The sequence below is a fragment of the Carassius carassius genome, chromosome 41, assembly GCF_963082965.1.
Source record: "Carassius carassius chromosome 41, fCarCar2.1, whole genome shotgun sequence".
NCBI classification, from domain to species: domain Eukaryota; kingdom Metazoa; phylum Chordata; class Actinopteri; order Cypriniformes; family Cyprinidae; genus Carassius; species Carassius carassius.
Window position 1 is genome coordinate 11,349,553 of NC_081795.1, and position 18,123 is coordinate 11,367,675.

The 18,123-nt window shown below is 39.0% G+C and overlaps 1 long non-coding RNA gene across 2 annotated transcripts; it reads left to right on the plus strand.

The window, feature by feature from the left end:
* The first annotated feature begins 3,562 nt into the window (after window positions 1–3,562).
* Window positions 3,563–12,942, plus strand: LOC132122716 (uncharacterized). Of its 2 annotated transcripts, XR_009426423.1 has the most exons (5): window positions 3,563–3,701; window positions 4,635–4,720; window positions 9,634–9,722; window positions 11,832–11,906; window positions 12,728–12,942. It is a non-coding gene; the product is annotated as an uncharacterized LOC132122716 (long non-coding RNA). The 2 variants fall into 2 exon arrangements; XR_009426424.1 differs by lacking the exons at window positions 11,832–11,906; window positions 12,728–12,942 and adding an exon at window positions 9,968–10,673.
* Window positions 12,943–18,123: the final 5,181 nt, after the last annotated feature.

Genomic DNA, 18,123 nt, shown 5'->3' on the forward strand with positions numbered 1-18,123 from the left:
AGAATATGCTAGTATAAGTTTAGAGTACAATATATATATTTTTTTCACCTTTAATGCAACTTTGGGGAATAAAATTATAATTTACATTTTTTATGTTTTAATATTTAAATAAATAAATAAAATGAAATCAAAACTATAAAAATAATGACTGAATTTTAGTGCTTTTTAACAGCGACATTATAAATTACTTTGTGTTTTTTATTGTAGTATATATATATATATATATATATATATATATATATAATATTACTGTTATTGAACTATAAAAAGATCATCAATGCACAATAGACATAAGAAATTTTCATTGGAAAAGTAATGCCACATTTCTATTGTTAAATCTTGTTTTATAAATTGATATTATATATTAAGAAAGGATGAAACAGGATCCTTTCAGGAGGAGATCATTTACATAATATTTTCTCATCATGGACGTGTATCGCTGTACTCATGCAGGAAGGCACTTGCCTGGGAGTGGGCCGATAGATTCCTGGAATCCATTTAAGGGCTGGGTTAATGTGTCCTAGGAGAGAACATTTCTGTGCACCAGGTATATTAACACACTATTTACTATAAAAGTAGCATAACATGTTCCCAAATTGTGTATATGTTGTCGCATGGTGACAGCCTGAGTGACATTTAATAGCTAAATTATAGAGGTTTGTTTTAAATCCCTTAACACTGTGATGTGTCTAATAGATAGGAATATGTCCAGACAGTGGGCCAGAGCTCTCATTAATGTATTTGACCTAATCAGGATCAGGGATAGAAAGTACCCTCCAGGACTTACACCAGATATACTTAATGTCTGCAGTCCCTTAAGTAACAGGATGTAGGATGTCAGATAGCACCTGTGGAGATAAAGCACATTTGTATGACATTTACATTTGGAATATTGTGACTGGGTTGTAATGATCTTTCTACAAAAAAGTTACTAACACTTTTTTTATATAAATTATCAATAGATTATCAGGAAATGTTAACCATGTGGGAACAGGACAGGAAACTACTTTTCCAAGGTGTTTATGTCACCGTCGCCAACACAGTATCCAACCAAAGAGTCTCCAATCAGATCTAAACGTATTAACTTCACTAAGTATTTCCTTCTTTCACTCTAGGTAACCTCTAAAATTACAGCTCACAGTGTTCAGTTAATAGTTTTTGATAATGTATAATAATTCCTCAAATTAGTTTGAGAAAATGAGTTGCTGGACTTAGCGATGGTACTGCCAGAGTTAGGCTGATGGTACTTGATACTGATTAACTTTTTGAGCAGGTTTGCCGGGCAACTTTTTTGAGCAATATTGCTTGGGCAGTGGGCAATTTGCCTTTGAGGATGGGAAGCAATTTTCTATCTGGATACTTTAGATTTATTGTAGGCCCTGTGTCTCACCTGGTTGCCCAAAGTTGCCCAGCAACATTGCTCAAAAAGTTGCCTCATGTATCATCAGCCTTTGTGGTGTGGGAATGTGGAATGAAATGAGGCACTGCCCTTATGAAAGTAACCGGGCAGTTGGACTTTAGTCTTGCGGAAAAGACCCTCAGTTATGATATATATGATAAAATGCATGCACTTATTAGTACTTTTTTGAACTGACTGTGCAATACAAGAATTATGAATGGAATGGCATTTAAATTCTTGAGTTAATAATGAGGAAACAAATTTTTTTTTGGTTACACACAAGCAAGCATTTAAGTTTAAATGTTCTGATTATTTACTGAAGTTATTGATAATGTTTTGGAGTTTCTGAAACCCATGTCCACAATAACACAAAAAAATAATTCTAATTATCCTCCTCCTGAATTCCGTACAACACAATGTTCCTTATTTCTCCTCCATTATCCTATATTTGTAGCCAAAAACAAAGGATGGCAATGTCTACAATTCTGATTGTAGAATAAAAGCCTGTATTTTTCTATGGTTTTCTCTCCATCAGTGGCAGGAATTTGCATTTTTGTTCAAAAATCCCTCTAGATTCAGCAAGCCACCAATTAAGGTTTCCGTCCACAAAATGAGCAATAGCATAAATGGCAGTCAGCTTTAAATTTCACCAGAAACCTCAGGAATCATTTTTATAGAAAATGAAATGCAGCATTTTTCCTCACTGAGTTTTTCACCTGACTACTGTCGCCAGTTCTGCATATCTTGAATTCATTCTGATTCATTCTATTTTGGCCTATTCTACTTTAATGCCATTGTAGAAATTTGCATCGAGACATGTTAAATAATTCCACAAATATCTGATAACAAGTGGATTACAGAAATAAAGGGGACATTCCTAGTCATGTGACCTCAACATGGCAGCCATCAGATCACAGACCCTCCATGTAAACTAAAACAGCTTTTATAATATAAGTCTTCATCTTATGTGAGTGTAGCCTACATGGTGTTTAAAGATAGTTTTAATCAATTCTTTGTGTAAAACCCTTTTAATGAGGAAAGATTACTAAGGGTGGAAATATAACCGAAAATAATGTGGACATGAATATGGACCTATTAAAAAGCATTTGCTCACAGCTTGAGTTATGTTTCAAAAACAAGAGTAAAACAACGTCTGTGGAAATTTTAAAGACATTACGCACAAGTCTAAATTGTATCAAAGTGAAGTAAGATTTAATAGGAGTCTGAAAACAGTTATCCAGTACTGGTTACAGAGGAGCTCAGTCATTTGCTCTTTAGAAGAGTCGTGAAACGCCAGTCGGGGAGAGATCGCGTCATTGGACAGTGTGCTTTACACCCGTCTGAGTCAGAGCATGGCATTGGTGTGCAGGCCTGACATTCATGATCGGTCATAAGTGGGCGTTCCTTCTGTTCTTTGACGTTAGGGTTTGATTGGTCAGCTGTTGCTCATGGACAGCTGCGTCACTGCGCTGCCAGCTGATCGGGAGGAGAAGCCGGTATGAGGAGAGTTAAAGCGGAGACTGAGGACGCAGCGATATGTGGGCTAGATTGTGAAATTTAGGACGCAAGACTAATGGTGTCATGTTGAAGTTGAGTAATTATATTGTTAATGATTTCTCTAACACTGTCGAGTTGTCTTGAGTAGGTTAAGATTAGATATTTTAGCTGAGTCGCGCTTTAGCTCTTTGATGTCAGGATTTGAGGTTAAGGTGTGGCTTTCAGCTAAAGGACGATTTACTTAAATTGTAGCCGAGCTTATATTTAATTCTTCGACATTTAGCATTTGTTTACAGTTAGAGTGAGACTCTAAAGTGGGCGAGAGAGACTGGAAATGGGATCGGGACATGACCCGGGTCAGAATCGAACTTGAGTTCCCAATGAGCTTTTAAATGTCGTTTGTGCGCCAGAACTGCGCCTGAACGGAGTCATGAGGGTTTTAACGGGTTTCGCGAGGATTTGGTACGCGTGTCACCGGGGAGATATTTAAATCCAGGAAGCGTTCGGTTACACGACGGAGGCCAGTCGTTCGATGACCGTTGCAACATTCGTTCTAACTTTTCGGAAGTGTGTGAACCCACTTTAGAACAAATGGAATCTGTTACATTCCATTGGAAGAGATCGCGAGAGCGTTCAGAGTTGAGCCGTACGTTAGTATACAGTCTATAGGCAGAATGAGGGGGAAAAAACATTGCGAAAATAAAGGATGTTACGCCAGATTTATGTGGTGTCTGGGAGTTCGAACCGCTTTCCAGAGTGACATACGAATCGATCAACGAGAGAAATCGAGAATTCTACCAGTGAAGTAAGTAACGTTAGGTGTTGCACATTTCTCATTCAGAAGTTTTCGCTCAAAGGTATTTGTCGAAAAACTCAATATTGCACCGATATCAATTTGACGCTATTTGTTAATTCTGAGAATTAACGCTACTGTAGCCTATTAACACAGACAACTGATATTACAGTGGGCGTTACACTCATTACATTTTACTCATATCGCCTGACGTAGGCCTATTTCCTTCGTGATTTTTATTTACTTTGCCTGTTTTTCTTATTTGTATTATATTTATGCTCATTTTCAGCTTTCTTAAGAGGGCAAGGAACAGGCCTTAAAGGATAATTAACCTAAATGAATATTTAGTCATCATTTACTCACCTTCATGATGTTTTAAACCTATATGAGCCGCATAAAGAGATATTACGCAGGATGACAGCCGTAGTCCCCATCCACTTTCATTGAATATAGAAATAATGCAAAGTGAAAGGTGACTGACCTCGTATTGCGCCTCACATTTTCTCGTTTTTTTATATATATATATATATTTTTTTTTTAATACAGCGGATCGAAAGTTATACAGGTTTGTAAAAATATGGTGTTATTAAAGGACAGTGAACTGTCACTTTAAGATAAAGCTTATAACACGCAGAATTTGGTCTACGTCTGTTTAAAAGATGAATAACAGGAGCAACAGGAGGTTCTGCTATAGTCTGCGAGAGATGGCGAAGATCAAAAAATTAGTTTGGGTAGCTGGATAGTAGGATTTGTCCATGACACAACGGTTATACATCGTCTCAGATTCGTGTGAGGCGAGAGCATGGTAAATTCCTCAAGACCCCACCCTGTACGGTGCAAAACTGTAGCTATACACGAGTTTTGTCCTCTTTTTTTCTCTTTAGGTTGCTTGTTTACTTTTTATCTGTGTGTTTGCTTTATCTCACTTTTCCTTTTCACACACAGCATAATATCTGGAGTGGAGACCTCCGTTTCAACAGTATGCCATTATGGATTTCTTCTTGCATCTGAATGACGGCCAACTGCTGAAGGTAAGTTATGAAATATTACTGTTACGGAGGTGGCTTTTACCGGTGGTGAGAGTGATGTGTCAGAACTGATATCAAATCATCTTTTCAGCTTCTACATTTTCTAGTATATTATATCTTGAATTAGTGGATCGGGTTAAGCAATAAAATGTTGACAGACATCCTTAACTCATGTTGATGCATCTGATTTAATTGGTTTCGTTGTTAATTGTTTAAATTAAAATACATTTGAAGTCATGACGTACCATACCGTTACCTACCAGCCTTAGCAGAATTAAACTAATGAGTGAGGTTATGATGTTAAAAACAGATTGTCCTTTTAGTCATCTTTAATCTACACCACATGATTACCTAATCTAAAGATTTATTATTATTATTTTAAGAAAGTCCTTGACTATTTAATGTTAGCTTAAGAACATTATTTCCTTTATTTGTTTCTTATGAACTTCGAGCTGATTATGAAATCTTATTAATTTACTGAGACTTGCAAAAAAAAGTCACATGACTGAATATGATATGCATAATTGTCAGGTTTTTAAGACACTTGTTTAATTGTACTGAAACTACATTTAAGAAATTGATTTTTTTTATAAATCAATGTTTTTTAAATAACTGTATTCAGAATTAATGTTTCTATTTAAATTCCATAAGTTTAAGTGGTACGTTGTTCTGTCTACGCACCTTATTTAGGGTAGATGCCTATTTAATATTTTCTAAAATGAAAACGAGGCTATACTTAGGTCCGTTTAATGTGTTGTTGTTTAGCTCAGTCTCGATCATTCAGCTGATGCAACATTGTTTGTCTCTAAACAAACTCTGAAAAAATGTGTTAAGAACTTGATGTATGACCTTAAAACAATACAGCCTATAAACATTTTCCTTGCAGTCTTGTTTTAATTTGTGAAAATTTAAATGGCGTCCACCCTGAAAAAATTCATTATGTCTAAATAAATTAAGGGCTGTTAAATGACGTACATGTCATTTGTATCCACTTTTAAATAAGCAAGTTCAGATTGAAATAGCTCATTAAAGAAGCAGCGCAGTGCAGTTTGTGGGAAAAAAAGGAACATTTGTTCTCCTGCCCAGGATAATCACCATCAGTAGAAAGGTTGGACATCTCGGATCAATGCGTACAGGTCTAATTTTCTTGCAATCTTTTCAATGCAATGAATTCAGTAAGAGCAACTCTTATTTCCTGATTCAAGTGTCTGTGGAGCTAAAGGTGGGAGTTAAAGAGTCTTTTTGCTAGAAAATATTTGTTTTGTGAACCCATTGTCTGCTCTTGCACTTGTGTACGCTGCTAAATGAGTTTATTCTTCATCCAAGCGTGGCTGGAAATATACCGAAATATAACAGAGGAGTTTGAATCTCACTGGACAGTCTGTAAACCGAATGGAGAAATCACTAAGAAGGATGTTAGATCGCTATTTAAGGTATCTGCCGTTCAAATGCTTCCTCCGTTTAGGTTTTGACATTTATTAGCTTTACTGTGAGGCCATTCTAAAACATTGAACTTTTCTAAGTTCATTTTTTTGCTGATGCTTTAACGTTGGTCCCTCATGGAGATTCATGAATAGATCTGTGTGGAGAAAAAAAAACATAGCATGGAACTCAGACAACTGCATTCGTGGACATGAGAAATGTCATATCATGGAGAGTTTTGGAACCACACCCATTTTACACTTTTTCACTTTTCTGCAGGCCTCTTTGACATTAAGATTTTTTGTGAACTCTCATTTGTGGAGGTTTAAAAGTTTTTAAGTGTTTTTTTTTCTGGAGTCTTGGCATACATTCCACTGTTGCCTCCGTAATTTGTGCAGTATCGTGCAGCACAGGCTGTGAGTGGGTTTTTTTTTTTTGCAGATGAAGCTCGGCTGTGACAGTGATTTGCCTGTTTGGCAGGTTGCTGTAGTTGTCTTGAGTGTGGGAGGGGTGGATCTCAGAAGAAGGTCTGCTGTTGTCTCAAGGACAGTGGAGCTTTCCCGTCTGTGCAGCCCCACAGTCCTGTGGGACCAAATGCTGGATGCACAGACGGGTTTGTGCTACAAGGTTTCAGGAAGTGAGCCTGCAGAGCTTCTGTCCACATTTTCATCCCCCAGAAACATTACGCAGTTAGATTCCTAGCAATACCTTTTTGCTGCCTATGCGAGGCGATGATTCGGCACTGTCAGAGACTTGTAGACTTCTCGAGTGAGTTTGCTTCTGTTGTCTACCCTGAGGGACCTGTATAATCTCCCTTTGATTAAATGGGCTGCAGGCTTTGTGCTCCACACCGCCATGTAAGTGACCCAGTTTGGGGTTTTGTGCTATTGTTCTTCATTGAATTTCTGTCCTCGACATACAAGGCGGCGTACACATACGATGCCCCAAACTCTAAATAACGAGCTCATTCATTCTATACAGAGAAAACATTTTTTTTTTTTTTTAAACCTGTTGACTTCACTTGCAGACTATTTCTCTGTCTCTTTCTTTCTTTTAAGGCAGCCAAGCTAGTTCACCTCAGCAGTATAGAGTGTGAGCTGGCCAGCTCTGTGGGAGGGTGGAGTCAGTCCAGCACGGCGTATCTCAGACAGCATGGAGGGCCTCTGCAGACAGAATGGAATTTATACCATATGTACCAAGCATCCCAAGAATGCATGGCATAGAGACTTGACCAACGGAAAGAACTGCAGAAAGTGCAATGGAAAGGGTGAGAGACCGAGAAAAGAGGGCGGGAGGGCAAGCTGCAGGAATGAACCTGTTGAATATAATTCCATCAGTGTTTCTTAAGGAAATAATTAGTCCTTGGATAAGTGCTAGATAGACTGTAGATTCCATATCTGTATATTTTAGCTATTTAACTGAAATATAGAACATTTATATAAAAACAGTTCAGAAGTTTGGGCTCAGTAAGATTTTTTTTAAAAATAAAAACTTTTTATTCAGCAAAGATGCGTTACATTGACAGTGAATTTTATGTTCATCAAAGAATACTGAATTTGTTTTATTACGTATAAATTTGTTTTCACCTTTGATAATAAGACGTGTTTCCTAAGACCAAATCTGACTATTAGATTGATTTCTGAAGGACCATGTGACACTGAAGAATGGTATTCTGACTGCTGAAAATTCAGGTTTGCCGTCCCAGGAATAATTTACATTTTAAAATATATTATTGAAATTATAATTTTACAGTATCACTGTTTTAACTGTATGTTTCATCAACTGTTTGCATCCTTGGTGAGCATAAGAGGCTTCTTTCATTACCATTAAAAAAAAAAAACACGTACTAACCCCAAACTATTGAATTGTAAAATGGAGATATTTGAATGGAGGAGCAGGATGTATTTGTGACATCTGTGTTCCAGACGTGCCCTTGGTAAGTCTTCCTGTTTACCTTGTTGACTTCACAAACAAACGAATGTCATTGGAAAGCCCTTTGGGTACAGGTGCATATCTAAATAGCTTTGTGTCATTTTCAATCGCAGTACTACATACTCTCACCAAATCAGTTGCACTCAGAAAGTAATTTTGGCTGAGTCATTCGCCATGCCATGGCACAGTATTAAAAGCATAATTTGAGTCAAATCAAAGCTTTTGCTTCCTTTGCTGTGCTGGGAGAGGCAGCTGCCGCTCTGATATCTGCTAACATTGATTCAGAGTTCGGCGGGTGGGGTGAGAACAGGCAATGCTTTGTCATTACAACCACCAACATTATGAAAGAAGCTTCATTTGAGTTACTGCCTATTCATGGTTTACCAGCTGCCATCAGCTTCCTCTTGCATGTGCTGCTAATACAGAATGTTCTTCTGTAGAATGTAGTCCAGTGTAACCGCATTGGAGAGGAGCGGGGAGGAGGTCTGGACTTGCTAAAGCTATGTACTCATGCACACACGCGTACAAGCAGCAGGGCTGTAGAGCTCCTTAAGCAATGATGTGCCAGATCTCGCACTCTCATTTATTTATTTTTTTTAAACCGAAACTAAATCATCAGGTTCACAGAACAAGGTTTAAATGGGTATTTGGCTGTGCCACAAGCTGTGTTTCACAAAATAACGAGAAGCTGAAGCCTAGTTTTTAATCTTGGCCAGATGTTCGGCATTCTTTGGTGCTGCAATCTGCATTTCAGAGGTACGAGCTAAAGAAAGCACAATTACCTCCCAAGTTCTAAACTTCCCTATTTTTCTCAAGGCAGTACCCTGCAGTATGTGGCAGTCATTGCAGTTCATTTATGCATGTGTCTGTGATTTTAGTGTTGTGTAAGTATGTTCCATTCATGCCAGCAAGTTGTGACCCCCTTTCTAACTGCAGTGTGACTGTGTGGGATGCTCATCGGACTCTTAAAGGCTCTGACCACTTCCTCTGGCTACATGTGTGATTCAGGAGCTCTTGTTCAAGATTTACAGAATCCCCACCCCTCAGTCTTGATGATTAGCCGGAGATTACATGAATTCCTGAAATGACTTCGCCGCTTCCGCGTTGTCCCACAGTCATTTCCATTGTATAACCCAGATGGAATTTCCTCTTTAATATCAAACTATTTTGCCTGCATGTTTTTCTGTTTGTCAAGTGTCTGGAGGAAGCGGTTTAGAGCGGTCTGTCTTGGATGTCAGAATAGCAGGCAGCTCTTTCTGAGTCCTTGCACAACCATCATCTTAATTCTGGGGAAGCAGTGACAGGGGGGGGGCTGCTGGGATGCAAATGCACACTTAAATGTGCCACACCCCTTTTCCTTTGGGGTTCCTCGGGTGATTTCTTGTGGTCTTCCTGCATAAGATCAGGATTTGTCTACACATTTCAGATTAAGGCTAAGATTTCCTTCCTTGAGGGCTTTCTGTGGCAATGACTTGGTCATGACGTGAAGATTTGTGTTCATCTGAACTATATATAGACTTTTTTTGTGACCGTGCTCACTTCATCAGTTTTGAAATTGGCAGGGCAAGCACGCTTGCACCAAGACAAAGTCTGGGAGGTGAGGGGAGGAGCAGGATATATGCATGAAGTCTGTGTCCCGGATGAGCCCTTGGTAAGTCTTCCTGTTTACCTTGTTGACTTCACAAACAAACAAACGTCATTGGAAAGCCCTTTGGGTAACGGTACATTTTCCTCTATAAAGGTTAATTCCAATCTCTTTTCCTTCCTGGTGTCTGCCGGTTGTTTTAGTCTTTTCATCTGCGCATTAGTGAATGGCATCCATTTATCAATGTCTGCACTTCTCCAATTCTCACTGTTCCCTGCCCGCTGGTTGACTCATGCCGTGATTCATGGCAGAATTACTGGAGCCGCCTCAGCATTTGAAGCATCGCTGTTGGAACTGTGATTGCCTGGTTTGATGTAGGCAAAGTGACGCCTGATTAAGGATGGAGCCGAAATGAAAATGGTCATTCTATTCTGTGCATATGTAAAGGCTGGTGAATAATGCACAAGACCTGCGGGACATGGAGGAGAATGGGTAATGGAGTGGACTGGATGAGATCAGGCATCTGCCCTAAATTCACATAAAAACAGCTTTGGACACTCAGACATTAGGACCAAATGGAGATCTCTTTCAGAAAAACTAAAAGTGGCTTTGCATGGCAGACTGGGATCTTTTAAACTCTGGTGTGTGTTTGTGGAGATTTGTTTAAAAAATTCTGCAGCCACTGACTTCCGGTTTTAAAGAAAGGGCTGTTTTTTCCCCCACATGCAGATTATCTGCTTGCATGTCGTGTCATTTCACAACTAAAATGGATTCTCATATCCCTCAGGGATTTAGCGGTTTCCTTCCAGAGATTCTTACTGCATTCTGCCAGTTTATGGTTCCAACCTTGCATTTTTCCACAGTAGCAGAAAGACAAGAGACTTTCAACTGCTGGGTGTGGTGTTCTTTCTCCTCTCATTTTCTCTACTGTAGTCCCAGTGAGAGCCCCTGCTTGACGGGACAAGCATGAAAGGAATGTAACATCTCCACCATTGGCCTCGTCTCTGATGAATGGCGAGCTTGAAATGACCTTGCACTGTTTCTGTTCAAATAAATGTGGGATGTCACTTTAATTAAAGACCCCCCCCCCTTCTTCACCCAACCCATATGGTCACTTCCTGATTAGTCATCTGGAAGCTGAAGGGAATGAGTAATGCATTGATCCATAGATCATTTTGGTAACAATTTATTTGAGCATTGAAGAATGTAACAACTAATAGCTGAATCAAGTAGGTGAAGATGTATCTGTTTAGACCGAGGGTGTAACAGGGCTTGCTTTGAAAAATCTGATATGTGACCTCTTTCCATGGTCTTAATTGTTGGCAGATGTTGGGCAAGCCCATTTGACCCTATACCACCATCTTTGCCAGCTGGATTGAAGAGCACCTTTGTCTTTAACCTGCTGTTCAAGCTGTTCAGTGTCTCCTAGTGATGTGAGAAAGCTGTCAGTCTTGGACACCATCGCTAGACAGCTGATGCAACAGTTTAGGTGGAGTAAGGAGCACTAGAAATGGAGGTATGACTGTGCTTTTTGCACCATCTAACCTCCCATCTTGAGCCATCAGTTGGGTATTGATTAATTGGTAAATTTGAAATGGTTTCCCAGAGGTAGGAAGAGCTATAGGGAAGAAAATGTTAGCAGAAAGTGCAGAGAGCGAGAGAAGGGCACATACTTCTCAATTTCCCATTGCCTTGCAGAGCAGCCTGACAGTAGTTGTTTGGGAAGCTTCCACTGATTTACAAATAAATCACTTCTTGGGAACACTGTGTTCTGTCCGACAGGATTTGTAGGCATTGTGTGTTTGTATATGTTGGTGAGTCATAGTGTGTGAGAGAGACTGCAAGAGTTTAAACATGCTCCATTGTGTCCATTGCAGACTACTTGTAGCCAGTTGCTCTCTGAGCGTCTTGACTGGGTGGGGACATCAAAGACCATGCAAAGGACCAGTGAAAATACAGGGGTTTTTTTCACCCTAGGAGTGGGTTGGAGAGAAGTGTCTGGATTTTCCATAACTGCATGTTATCCAGCTCCATTTTGTCTGTGCCGCCCATTCTGTGGGGTTAAATTCATGGGTGTCACGGTTTTAGAGAGCACATTATAGTGTGACTCTGGACCGTAGTGTGTGATTGTGTCCAAGTCTTGTAACTGAAGCTGACGGCCCTCCCTGCCTGCAGTGTCCTGGACATAGGAGGATCTTATCTCCGCCTTCAGACACAGGACGATTCAACCGCCCCGGTGTCTGATAACCAGTGTTGGGGAAAGTTACTTTCCAAAAAAAGTAACTAAATACGCTGCTTAGTTACTTTTTATGGAAAGTAATGTTACATTACTTTTGCGTTACTTTCACGTTACTTTTTAAATATGAGCAGGGCTTGATTGTTTTTAATATAAGAAGTTCTATTTATAGCAAATGTAAAAGCCCTTTCACACCAAAAAGTGTAATGAATAAACCTCAGGCTGAAGGAAAAGTAAATTCACGTCTGTACAGTAGAACACAGGAGAAGAAGGTTCAACACTCTTCAGCAATAAAAAAAAAAAAAAACAATGAAGCACAATTGTTAGTTTATCTAAAGTCATTTTTTAATTATTAGTATGGTTGAACTGGATCATTAAAGGTCAGCAGCAAAGACACTGTTAATAAAATGGGAATAGATCCATTTGTGTTATTTAATATATTTAGTTATTGCAGGTTTGCGTCATATTCTGAGTTTGCATTTCACTGTTTTGATTAATTTTGATGAATACTAAATCTGTTTTGTTTTTTGTTTTTTTGTGAGTGGGATGAATTAATGCACATTCACATTTAGTCTAGAACTACAGTAACAACATGTTCACACAGCGCACACAACGCCTCCATACTTCCGATTTCTCCCAATATGGGAACAGGAGGCTTGTCAGTCAAAAAATGGGAATACAAAGTAACTGGCGTTACTTTTTTGAAAAAGTAACTCAGATATTTTCTTGTAAATTTAAAAGTAATGCGTTACTTTACTAGTTACTTGAAAAAAGTAATCTGATTACGTAACTCGCGTTACTTGTAATGTATTACCCCCAACACTGCTGATAACAGCAGACTTATGACCTAGCGGAAGGGGGTCACTGCAGCCGAATGTAATTTCCGTCACTGAAAACAAAATAGATGCAGTGAGCATCCATTTTTTCTGTGTCTTTGTTTAGACTCAAAATGGGTCAAGAATTTTTTTCTGACATCTAATGTTGCACGTTATATCTATAGAATATTGGTTATCATCAGCTGATATTGGATATTTATGGTTATTTTGAATGCCTTTGCCAACACTCACTTAAAAATGTAACAAATTTAATAATACTGCTAAAGTAAAATGAAAATGAATTTCCATATTTCATATTGTATGTTATGATGCCTAAAGTCACTTGTAGCATTTACAGTTAAAACAATTGATTTAACTTTTAAATGTGTTTTTAATTTAGTGTATTTCGACACGTGTATTTTAATATTGGTCATTTATTAAGTATCGAACATAAAATAAAAATCTTGTTTTTACCAGTATTGAGCACAATGTACTGTGCGTCCCCAGTCACATGTAGTTTAAAATCTGATTAGAGAGAGCGTTTGTGTGTGTGTGTAATAATAATAATATATTCATTCAATTCATTTATATATGGAATGAAATTGGAAGTTTTTGGAATGTTGTCTACAGGAGTGTCTGAAAGGAATGCTAATGTGCATTGTGTAACATTCTCTACAGTATACAGTCAAAGCGTGAACAAGACAGCTGTTTTGAACCCATTAAATGAATGAATACATAACATGTCTGTCTTGTCCCAACACCAATCCGTATTTGTGCAGTGTGAACACCCTGTGAATTTGTTTTTCTATCAGGCAGCTCAAGGAGTATGGGCAAATCGTCCACGCTGTTTGGCAGGAGTTGGCATTTCCGAGTTGTGGGTGAGAACGGGTGTGTGGAAGAGACCGAGGGAGCAAAGCTGAGTGTTTGTGGGAGTGCTAGTCTAGAGCCAGTCGGTGCTTTGCAAACTGGACCTTTTTCTGTGGTTCAGTGAGATCAGTGGGTCCATAGAGGCCCTGCCCATCCAGCACTCGTCCTTGAACTGCAGCAAAAGTGCAGAGCTTTATAGCCTCCTTTAGCACTGTTCAAGATCAATGGCAGAGTGAGGCCCAGAGGTGGCCTGTCTTTGAGAGAAAAAAGTCAGAAAGGAAATTAAACCATACTTCATGAGCTTCCCTGAGAGACGAGTGAATGGCCTGATTTTTGGCTGCTTACAGGAGATTCTTTGGTTAAATGAAGCAGACTTGTTTGAAAATTAAACTAAACCTTTAAGTCAATTGGATGAAGAGAGCTTTTAATTTGGTGTGAGTGTTAGATGGTCTCCTTGCAGAACAGTTCAAGCATGATCAAATGCTTGGGTCCTGTGCACAGGCAGCAGATCTATCTGCACTCAATTAAATACAGGAGCTGAGCTGAGTGAATGAATGCTGAAGCAGTAGCAGGCCTGCAATACCTCAGGGGCAAAGAACACATGACTAGACCGCTGCTCTTCCTTTCTGTCTCTAGCAAGAGAACCCTAAAAGAGAAATGCTCTTAATTTATTTCTTTGCTTACTGAATGAATTTAGATATCATTTTTATATTTGTATAATTTAATTTATTGCTAGATTGATTGAAGCAATGTTTTCTAAACTGGGATAATGAAGCATTTTTTTTTCAAATATATATACATTTTCTTTAATCAATATTGATATATTTTTTTCATGAATGTGTTGAATAGCATATTAGATTTTTGCTTTTGTATCAAAATTGGATTCAAGACTCTGTTTTGCTGGTTTTGGTGTTGGCAACTGAATTTTACCTTACCTGAAAGGGTTAGTTTACCCAAAAATAAAAATTAGCCCATAAATTACCCTCAAGTCATCCTAGGTGTATATGACTTTCTTCTTTCAGACTAATACAGTCGGAGTTATATTAAAAATTTTCTTTTTTTTTTTTTCTTTTTTTTAATGGATGGGTGCTTTTTTATTAATTTTATATTGTCTGATTCATGCAACACCCGTTGAGTGCCATTTAAAGTGAAATTTTATATAACTCAGACTGGATTTGTCTGAAAGAAGAAAGTAATATACACCTAGGATGGTTTGAGGGTGAGTAATTTATGGGCTAATTTTCATTTTGGGAGAACTTACTCTTTAAAGAAGAATTACAATGGACTTTAATATTTTCCTGTCTCATTTTTTACTGTTACAGCTAACTTGCTATTATTGTCCTATCTTATTTCTCCTCAAACTGTCCTTTCTTTATTTGCCTCTGCAGATCATGCCTTGGCCTATTACCATATTTTCTGTGGAGTATTGGGAACAGACTCTGGGAAGGCCACTGGCTGACCTGCAGCAGTTCTTCACTGGCAAGCTTTATGTCCTTGTGTACCAGCTAAAGCTGCCAGCTGAAGAACTGTTGTGGTTGGCTCTTTCCTGGCATGTCAGCACAGAGATGGCAATGCAGAGGTAACAGCATAATTCCAGACAGTCGATGAGGCAGTATCAACCAATCCTGGATCAGACGGATCCCATTTTTGTCTTTCCCTCCAGCAGCCAGCTCACGTGAGCTGCCTGAGCTTGGCCGTTCGTTATTCTGAGGCATAAACAAAGGCTACCATATGGGGTTCATGCTGACTCAGCCACATTCCCGGCCCGGTGAGGGTCCCTTGCCCTTATTTGGGTGTGGAGCAGGACAGGAGTGGCATTCTGTGCTCTCAACCAATCTGACAGAGGTGGCCATCTCGCTCTTCTGGTGTAGCAAATAGTGGACCTGATGTTTAGTGGGCAGAAACATTAAGTACTACTAAAATTTGTATACTTATAGATAGGGGTGTAATGGTACGTCTATTCGTACCGGACCGTTTCGGTACAGGGCTTTCGGTACGGTGCACGTGTGTACCGAATGCAATATTTTGTGTACAGAACATAGGTACATTTTCGTGTTTCCAAACGAATATATTAGGTGGCAGAAGTCTCTGTGTTCAGCGCAAATCCCGCCCTGCAGCTGATTCTATAAGGCCGGCGACACACTGGATGCGTGGCGCAAGCGTCTCAGCTGCGTGGCGTGTCCGTTTTTAATTCTGCTCCCATGTTAACAGGTTAGAGCTTGCAGACTGCCTGCGTGAGACGCGCGTCTCAGTCGCATCTCGAGCCACGCGGAATACGCATGCATGCTAGAAATAGAACCGGCGCCTATTTTTCACGCGACACGCAAGCGTGTTGGAAGCGTTTCCAGGCAAAATAGAATAGGAAAATGTTTGTCATTTTGTACAAAAATACATATTAATTCATGACACTGATGTTTGAAAGTCTATAGGTTGACATATATTCAGATATAAATGTCATTTAAAAAATAAATGAATAATTCTCGATTTTCAAATATTGCACCTGTCAAACATAGTCTATTTTTCCGTCAATACTGTTGACTGTGTCTTTTAACAGTAGGCTTTATATTTATGCTCAACATGAAGTATAGATATTGTTGTCGTGAAGACAAGATCCTGGTCTGTCGGCGGCCTCCCTCTATGTCACCTGCAGCAGCAGCGTGCCAGAATCGTGCCTGACGCGACTGGCGCGCTGCTCCTTTTGTAGGTGACATAGAGGGAGGCCGCCGACAGACCAGGATCTTGCTCTTAATTCCAATCGGTCCAACGCAATAACGAAATCTGAGGGATTGGTAATGCTGCACTGTAATCATAGTTATTTATATTTTTCATTATATTTTATTATATGATATTGGTTTGAGACTGTGAGTATTTTATTTAGTGGAGAACTTTGCAGCAGTATTTTATTTCTTATTCTTTTTTTATTTTATATATATTTTATTAAAAAGTATTTAAAAAAAGTGTAAACAAATTGTTAAAAAAAGTTTATAGTAATAAACAACCTGCAGTTTAATGTCTGCATTTCTTTCCCTTACTGTACCGAAAACTAACCGAACCGTGACTTTAAAACCGAGGTACGTACCGAACCGTGATTTTTGCGTACCGTTACACCCCTAGTTATAGATGTTTCCATGCATTCTGGAGACATGCCCCCCAGGCGTTGATGTGCTTGTGTGTTTAAAGTTGCAGGAATCCTCCAGGGAATAATGATGAAAGACTGCAGAGCAAATGTAACTTCCTCTTTCCCTTTCGAGGCCATTCTATGGCTTAAATGTTTGTTTGTTTGTGTGTGTGTGTGTGTGTGTGTGTGTGCTTGTGCATGTACGCATCTAACCTTTATCACACACACAGATCTGCCTATATTCACATCCTCATCACGTCAACTGATCTTACGCAAGCCGTAAATTCCTCAAGGCTGACTTCTTCAGCACAGAAAACAGGATATGAAAATGCATACCTCTAAATCCTTCCAGCCAGATGAAAACTGAGAATATTCTAGGTATTTAGCAAACCCAGATGCCGCGTGCCGGAAATATGCTCTCCATTCCTTGATCTCCAAACATCTACAAGATCATTTCACTCTCTCAACAAGTTCTCATACGTCACACAGTTTTGCACATGTAACCTTACCTTCTCACAAGGGCTTCTTCAGGTCATGGGCGACGATCGCCTACGTGATCCGCTCTAGTCTAGTGTCAATCTGTCCACAAGTGCATTAAAAGATTGTTGAGGGTGGTCGTCTCAGCTGCTCTTAAAGAAACGGCACACGTAAGAAGCTCGGCCTGTCTGTGTTACAGGTGTACTTAGGTCGTGGTAAGTACAGTATGCTTCTGTCAGAAATTCCTGCTTTAACCCTCTTTAAAGTCAGTGAGGGTTGACGGCTACATTTAGATTAGATTACTATGAAGGTCCAAATGAGCATATTTTCAATATGGACAAAGTGTGACTGAATGATATGATGCTCAAATAAAGAAGTAAAATGGCGTTGGGGAAGACTTGCCTTGTTTATTTTTACTTAAAATGAAATGTGTGACACATTTTGTTGTGGTACTAAATTCTCTATGAATGTGAACAGGATTTCTACATCCTAGTTTTTCTTGTTGTATTTATGAAAGCTTTACAAGGCATAGATTCAGTTGAATGTAGTATGATTAATCTTCTTATGTTGGAGCCGTTTTACAGCTAGGCCTTTAAAGGCTCTTTCCCACCATAATACAGTGGTACTAATTGATTTCACTTCTAACTGAAACAAAATACTCTTAAATCTAAATATTATTATTCGGGGAATTATTTTTCATTGAATCTTGCCTGTCAATGAATTCTTTAAAGGGACAGGCCAAATGGCAGCATCTTTTGCATGCTACAATCCCCATAAACTACTGACTTGATATGTCAATGCTGTTTGGTTGTTTGCTCTCATATGAGGTACAAGTCGAAATATATTTTTATAGACCTCTTGTGTTGAACTAGAACATTCCTTGAATGTGAGACAGGTCACAGAGCCCTTTTTGTTTAATTAAGCTTGAGCTTGAAAGGGCCCCACTAGTTCAAA